We start from the raw sequence: 8,386 nt of genomic DNA, 5'->3' as shown, positions 1-8,386 counted from the left end.
ACTTTTTTCAATTTTACCCCCGTGGGATATATATTCTACCCACACACATTTGGAACTCTCCTGGGGTACCCTCACACATATTATTCCCTCATTTAGTGGATATTTTCACAAAAAAGTGAAATTTTCAAAAATCAAGAAAATTGGCTGAAAACGACTAAATATCAAGGACTCATTGGGCGAATCGCTCTGGAACTGAAATCGGAATGCTCACTGACATTTCCCCTATCTGAATGTCTGATGAACGCCGGAAAAATTACTAAGTCCAAAAAAAATTTTTTTTCAACTTTTTTCAATTTTATCCTCGTGGGATATATATTCTACCCACACACATTTGGAACTCTCCTGGGGTACCCTCACACATATTATTCCCTCATTTAGTGGATATTTTCACAAAAAAGTGAAATTTTCAAAATTCCAGAAAATTGGCTGAAAATGACTAAATATCAAGGACTCATTGGGCGAATCGCTCTGGAACCGAAATCGGAACGCTCACTGACATTTCCCCTATGTGAAAGTCTGATAAACGCCGGAAAAATGACTAAGTTCAAAAAAAAATTTTTTTCAACTTTTTTTAATTTTACCCCCGTGGGATATATATTCTACTCACACACGTTTGGAACTCTCCTGGGGTACCCTCACACATATTATTCTCTCATTTAGTGAATATTTTCACAAAAAAGTGAAATTTTCAAAAATCCAGAAAATTGGCTGAAAACGACTAAATATCAAGGACTCATTGGGCGAATCGTTCTGGAACTGAAATCGGAACACTCACTGACATTTCCCCTATGTGAAAGTCTGATAAACGCCGGAAAAATGAGTAAGTCCAAAAAAAATTTTTTTTCAACTTTTTTCAATTTTACCCCTGTGGGATATATGTTCTACACAAACACATTTGGAACTCTCCTGGGGTACCCTCACACATATTATTCCCTCATTTAGTGGATATTTTCACAAAAAAAGTGAAATTTTTAAAAATCCAGAAAATTGGCTGAAAACGACTAAATATCAAGGACTCATTGGGCAAATCGCTCTGGAACTGAAATCTGAACGCTCACTGACATTTCCCCTCTCTGAAAGTCTGATAAATGCCGGAAAAATTACTAAGTCCAAAAAAAAAATTTTTCAACTTTTTTCAATTTTACCCCCGTGGGATATATATTCTACCCACACACATTTGGAACTCTCCTGGGGTACCCTCACACATATTATTCTCTCATTTAGTGGATATTTTCACAAAAAAGTGAAATTTTCAAAAATCCAGAAAATTGGCTGAAAACGACTAAATACCTAGGACTCATTGGGCGAATCGCTCTGGAACTGAAATCGGAATGCTCACTGACATTTCCCCTATCTGAAGGTCTGATAAACGCAGGAAAAATGACTAAGTCCAAAAAAAAAAATTTTTCAACTTTTTTCAATTTTATCCCCGTGGGATATATATTCTACCCACACACATTTGGAACTCTCCTGGGGTACCCTCACACATATTATTCCCTCATTTAGTGGATATTTTCACAAAAAAGTGAAATTTTCAAAAATCCTGAAAATTGGCTGAAAACGACAAAATATCAAGGACTCATTGGGCAAATCGCTCTGGAACTGAAATCGGAACGCTCACTGACATTTCCCCTATCTGAAGGTCTGATAAACGCCGGAAAAATGACTAAGTCCAAAAATAATTTTTTTTCAACTTTTTTCTATTTTACCCCCGTGGGATATATATTCTACCCACACACATTTGGAACTCTCCTGGGGTACCCTCACACATATTATTCTCTCATTTAGTGGATATTTTCACAAAAAAGTGAAATTTTCAAAAATCCAGAAAATTGGCTGAAAACGACTAAATATTAAGGACTCATTGGACGAATCGCTCTGGAACTGAAATCGGAATGCTCACTCACATTTCCCCTATCTGAAAGTCTGATAAACGGCGGAAAAATGACTAAGTCCAAAAAAAAAATTTTTCAACTTTTTTCAATTTTACCCCCGTGGGATATATATTCTACCCACACACATTTGGAACTCTCCTGGGGTACCCTCACACATATTATTCCCTCATTTAGTGGATGCTTTCACAAAAAAGTGAAATTTTCAAAAATCCACAAAATTGGCTGAAAACGACTAAATATCAAGGACTCATTGGGGGAAACGCTCTGGAACTGAAATCAGAATGCTCACTGACATTTCCCCTATCTGAAAGTCTGATAAACGCCGGAAAAATGACTAAGTCCCAAAAAAATTTTTTTTCAACTTTTTTCAATTTTACCCCGTGGGATATATATTCTACCCAAACACATTTGGAACTCTCCTGGGGTACCCTCACACATATTATTCCCTCATTTAGTGGATATTTTCACAAAAAAGTGAAATTTTTAAAAATCCAGAAAATTGGCTGAAAACGACTAAATATCAAGGACTCATTGGGCAAATCGCACTGGAACTAAAATCTGAACCCTCACTGACATTTCCCCTATCTGTAACTCTGATAAATGCCGGAAAAATTAATAAGTCAAAAAAAAAATTTTTTTCAACTTTTTTCAATTTTACCCCCGTGGGATATATATTCTACCCACACACATTTGGAACTCTCCTGGGGTACCCTCACACATATTATTCCCTCATTTAGTGGATATTTTCACAAAAAAGTGAAATTTTCAAAAATCAAGAAAATTGGCTGAAAACGACTAAATATCAAGGACTCATTGGGCGAATCGCTCTGGAACTGAAATCGGAATGCTCACTGACATTTCCCCAATGTGAAAGTCTGATAAACGCAGGATAAATGACTAAGTCCAAAAAAAAAAAATTTTCAACTCTTTTCAATTTTATCCCTGTGGGATATATATTCTACCCACACACATTTGGATCTCTCCTGGGGTACCCTCACACATATTATTCCCTCATTTAGTGGATATTTTCACAAAAAAGTGAAATTTTCAAAAATCCTGAAAATTGGCTGAAAATGACTAAATATCAAGGACTCATTGGGCAAATCGCTCTGGAACTGAAATCGGAACGCTCACTGACATTTCCCCTATGTGAAAGTCTGATAAACGCCGGAAAAATGAATAAGTTCAAAAAAAAAATTTTTTAAACTTTTTTCAATTTTACCCCCGTGGGATATATATTCTACCCACACACATTTGGAACTCTCCTGGGGTACCCTCACACAAATTATTCCCTCATTTAGTGGATATTTTCACAAAAAAGTGAAATTTTCAAAAATCCAGAAAATTGGCTGAAAACGACTAAATATCAAGGACTCATTGGGCGAATCGCTCTGGAACTGAAATCGGAACGCTCACTGACATTTCCCCTATCTGAAAGTCTGATAAACGCCGAAAAAATTACTAAGTCCAAAAAAAATTTTTTTTTCAACTTTTTTCAATTTTATCCCCGTGGGATATATATTCTACCCACACACATTTGGAACTCTCCTGGGGTACCCTCACACATATTATTCCCTCATTTAGTGGATATTTTCACAAAAAAGTGAAATTTTCAAAAATCCAGAAAATTGGCTGAAAACGACTAAATATCAAGGACTCATTGGGCGAATCGCTCTGGAACTGAAATCGGAACGCTCACTGACATTTCCCCTATCTGAAAGTCTGATAAACGCCGGAAAAATTACTAAGTCCCAAAAAATTTTTTTTTCAACTTTTTTCAATTTTATCCCCGTGGGATATATATTCTACCCACACACATTTGGAACTCTCCTGGGGTACCCTCACACAAATTATTCCCTCATTTAGTGGATATTTTCACAAAAAAGTGAAATTTTCAAAAATCCAGAAAATTGGCTGAAAACGACTAAATATCAAGGACTCATTGGGCGAATCGCTCTGGAACTGAAATCGGAACGCTCACTGACATTTCCCCTATCTGAAAGTCTGATAAACGCCGGAAAAATGACTAAGTCCAAAAAAAAATTTTTTTTCAACTTTTTTCAATTTTATCCCCGTGGGATATATATTCTACCCACACACATTTGGAACTCTCCTGGGGTACCCTCACACATATTATTCCCTCATTTAGTGGATATTTTCACAAAAAAGTGAAATTTTCAAAAATCCAGAAAATTGGCTGAAAACGACTAAATATCAAGGACTCATTGGGCGAATCGCTCTGGAACTGAAATCGGAACGCTCACTGACATTTCCCCTATCTGAAAGTCTGATAAACGCCGGAAAAATTACTAAGTCCCAAAAAAAATTTTTTTCAACTTTTTTCAATTTTATCCCCGTGGGATATATATTCTACCCACACACATTTGGAACTCTCCTGGGGTACCCTCACACATATTATTCCCTCATTTAGTGGATATTTTCACAAAAAAGTGAAATTTTCAAAAATCCAGAAAATTGGCTGAAAACGACTAAATATCAAGGACTCATTGGGCGAATCGCTCTGGAACTTAAATCTGAACGCTCACTGATATTTCCCCTATCTGAAAGTCTGATAAACGCCGGAAAAATGACTAAGTCCCAAAAAAATTTTTCAACTTTTTTCAATTTTACCCCCGAGGGATATATATTCTACCCACACACATTTGGAACTCTCCTGGGGTACCCTCACACATATTATTCCCTCATTTAGTGGATATTTTCACAAAAAAGTGAAATTTTTAAAAATCAAGAAAATTGGCTGAAAACGACTAAATATCAAGGACTCATTGGGCGAATCGCTCTGGAACTGAAATCGGAACGCTCACTGACATTTCCCCTATCTGAAAGTCTGATAAACGCCGGAAAAATGACTAAGTCCAAAAAAAAATTTTTTTTCAACTTTTTTCAATTTTATCCCCGTGGGATATATATTCTACCCACACACATTTGGAACTCTCCTGGGGTACCCTCACACATATTATTCCCTCATTTAGTGGATATTTTCACAAAAAAGTGAAATTTTCAAAAATCCAGAAAATTGGCTGAAAACGACTAAATATCAAGGACTCATTGGGCGAATCGCTCTGGAACTTAAATCTGAACGCTCACTGATATTTCCCCTATCTGAAAGTCTGATAAACGCCGGAAAAATGACTAAGTCCCAAAAAAATTTTTCAACTTTTTTCAATTTTACCCCCGAGGGATATATATTCTACCCACACACATTTGGAACTCTCCTGGGGTACCCTCACACATATTATTCCCTCATTTAGTGGATAGTTTCACAAAAAAGTGAAATTTTTAAAAATCAAGAAAATTGGCTGAAAACGACTAAATATCAAGGACTCATTGGGCGAATCGCTCTGGAACTGAAATCGGAACGCTCACTGACATTTCCCCTATCTGAAAGTCTGATAAACGCCGGAAAAATGACTAAGTCCAAAAAAAAAAAATTTTCAACTTTTTTCAATTTTACCCCCGTGGGATATATATTCTACCCACACACATTTGGAACTCTCCTGGGGTACCCTCACACAAATTATTCCCTCATTTAGTGGATATTTTCACAAAAAAGTGAAATTTTCAAAAATCCAGAAAATTGGCTGAAAACGACTAAATATCAAGGACTCATTGGGCGAATCGCTCTGGAACTGAAATCGGAAGGCTCACTGACATTTCCCCTATCTGAAAGTCTGATAAACGCCGGAAAAATTACTAAGTCCAAAAAAAAATTTTTTTTCAACTTTTTTCAATTTTATCCCCGTGGGATATATATTCTACCCACACACATTTGGAACTCTCCTGGGGTACCCTCACACATATTATTCCCTCATTTAGTGGATATTTTCACAAAAAAGTGAAATTTTCAAAAATCCAGAAAATTGGCTGAAAACGACTAAATATCAAGGACTCATTGGGCGAATCGCTCTGGAACTGAAATCGGAATGCTCACTGACAATTCCCCTATCTGAAAGTCTGATAAACAATGGAAAAATGACTAAGTCCAAAAAAAAAATTTTTTCAACTTTTTTCAATTTTACCCCCGAGGGATATATATTCTACCCACACACATTTGGAACTCTCCTGTGGTACCCTCACACAAATTATTCCCTCATTTAGTGGATATTTTCACAAAAAAGTGAAATTTTCAAAAATCCAGAAAATTGGCTGAAAACGACTAAATATCAAGGACTCATTGGGCGAATCGCTCTGGAACTGAAATCGGAACGCTCACTGACATTTCCCCTATCTGAAAGTCTGATAAACGCCGGAAAAATTACTAAGTCCAAAAAAAAATTTTTTTTCAACTTTTTTCAATTTTATCCCCGTGGGATATATATTCTACCCACACACATTTGGAACTCTCCTGGGGTACCCTCACACAAATTATTCCCTCATTTAGTGGATATTTTCACAAAAAAGTGAAATTTTCAAAAATCCAGAAAATTGGCTGAAAACGACTAAATATCAAGGACTCATTGGGCGAATCGCTCTGGAACTGAAATCGGAACGCTCACTGACATTTCCCCTATCTGAAAGTCTGATAAACGCCGGAAAAATTACTAAGTCCCACAAAAAATTTTTTTTCAACTTTTTTCAATTTTATCCCCGTGGGATATATATTCTACCCACACACATTTGGAACTCTCCTGGGGTACCCTCACACATATTATTCCCTCATTTAGTGGATATTTTCACAAAAAAGTGAAATTTTCAAAAATCCAGAAAATTGGCTGAAAACGACTAAATATCAAGGACTCATTGGGCGAATCGCTCTGGAACTGAAATCGGAACGCTCACTGACAATTCCCCTATCTGAAAGTCTGATAAACAATGGAAAAATGACTAAGTCCAAAAAAAAAAATTTTTTCAACTTTTTTCAATTTTACCCCCGAGGGATATATATTCTACCCACACACATTTGGAACTCTCCTGTGGTACCCTCACACAAATTATTCCCTCATTTAGTGGATATTTTCACAAAAAAGTGAAATTTTCAAAAATCCAGAAAATTGGCTGAAAACGACTAAATATCAAGGACTCATTGGGCGAATCGCTCTGGAACTGAAATCGGAACGCTCACTGACATTTCCCCTATCTGAAAGTCTGATAAACGCCGGAAAAATTACTAAGTCCCAAAAAAAATTTTTTTCAACTTTTTTCAATTTTATCCCCGTGGGATATATATTCTACCCACACACATTTGGAACTCTCCTGGGGTACCCTCACACATATTATTCCCTCATTTAGTGGATATTTTCACAAAAAAGTGAAATTTTCAAAAATCCAGAAAATTGGCTGAAAACGACTAAATATCAAGGACTCATTGGGCGAATCGCTCTGGAACTTAAATCTGAACGCTCACTGACATTTCCCCTATCTGAAAGTCTGATAAACGCCGGAAAAATTACTAAGTCCCCAAAAAAATTTTTCAACTTTTTTCAATTTTACCCCCGTGGGATATATATTCTACGCACACAAATTTGGAACTCTCCTGGGGTACCCTCATACATATTATTACCTCATTTAGTGGATATTTTCACAAAAAAGTGACATTTTTAAAAATCCAGAAAATTATCTGAAAATGACTAAATATCAAGGACTCATTGGGCGAATCGCTCTGGAACTGAAATAGGAACGCTCACTGACATATCCGCTATCTGAAAGTCTGATAAACGCCGGAAAAAGGACCAAGTCCTAAAAAAAAAAATTTTCAACTTTTTTCAATTTTACCCCCGTGGGATATATATTCTACCCACACACATTTGGAACTCTCCTTTGGTACCCTCACACATATTATTCTCTCATTTAGTGGATATTTTCACAAAAAAGTGAAATTTTCAAAAATCCAGAAAATTGGCTGAAAACGACAAAATATCAAGGACTCATTGGGTGAATCGCTCTGGAACTGAAATCGGAACACTCACTGACATATCCGCTATCTGAAAGTCTGATAAACGCCGGAAAAATGACTAAGTCCAAAAAAAAAAAATTTTCACCTTTTTTCAATTTTACCCCCGTGGGATATATATTCTACCCACACACATTTGGAACTCTCCTGGGGTACCCTCACACAAATTATTCCCTCATTTAGTGGATATTTTCACAAAAAAAGTGAAATTTTTAAAAAGCCAGAAAATTGGCTGAAAACGACTAAATATCAAGGACTCATTGGGCAAATCGCTCTGGAACTGAAATCTGAACGCTCACTGACATTTCCCCTCTCTGAAAGTCTGATAAATGCCAGAAAAATTACTAAGTCCAAAAAAAAAATTTTTCAACTTTTTTCAATTTTACCCCCGTGGGATATATATTCTACCCACACACATTTGGAACTCTCCTGGGGTACCCTCACACAAATTATTCCCTCATTTAGTGGATATTTTCACAAAAAAGTGAAATTTTCAAAAATCCAGAAAATTGGCTGAAAACGACTAAATATCAAGGACTCATTGGGCGAATCGCTCTGGAACTGAAATCGGAACGCTCAC

The sequence above is a fragment of the Phyllobates terribilis genome, unplaced genomic scaffold, assembly GCF_046119375.1.
Source record: "Phyllobates terribilis strain yellow unplaced genomic scaffold, ASM4611937v1 Scaffold_31__1_contigs__length_13893835, whole genome shotgun sequence".
Classification (NCBI taxonomy): Eukaryota; Metazoa; Chordata; class Amphibia; order Anura; family Dendrobatidae; genus Phyllobates; species Phyllobates terribilis.
This window is presented reverse-complemented; position numbering follows the sequence as displayed.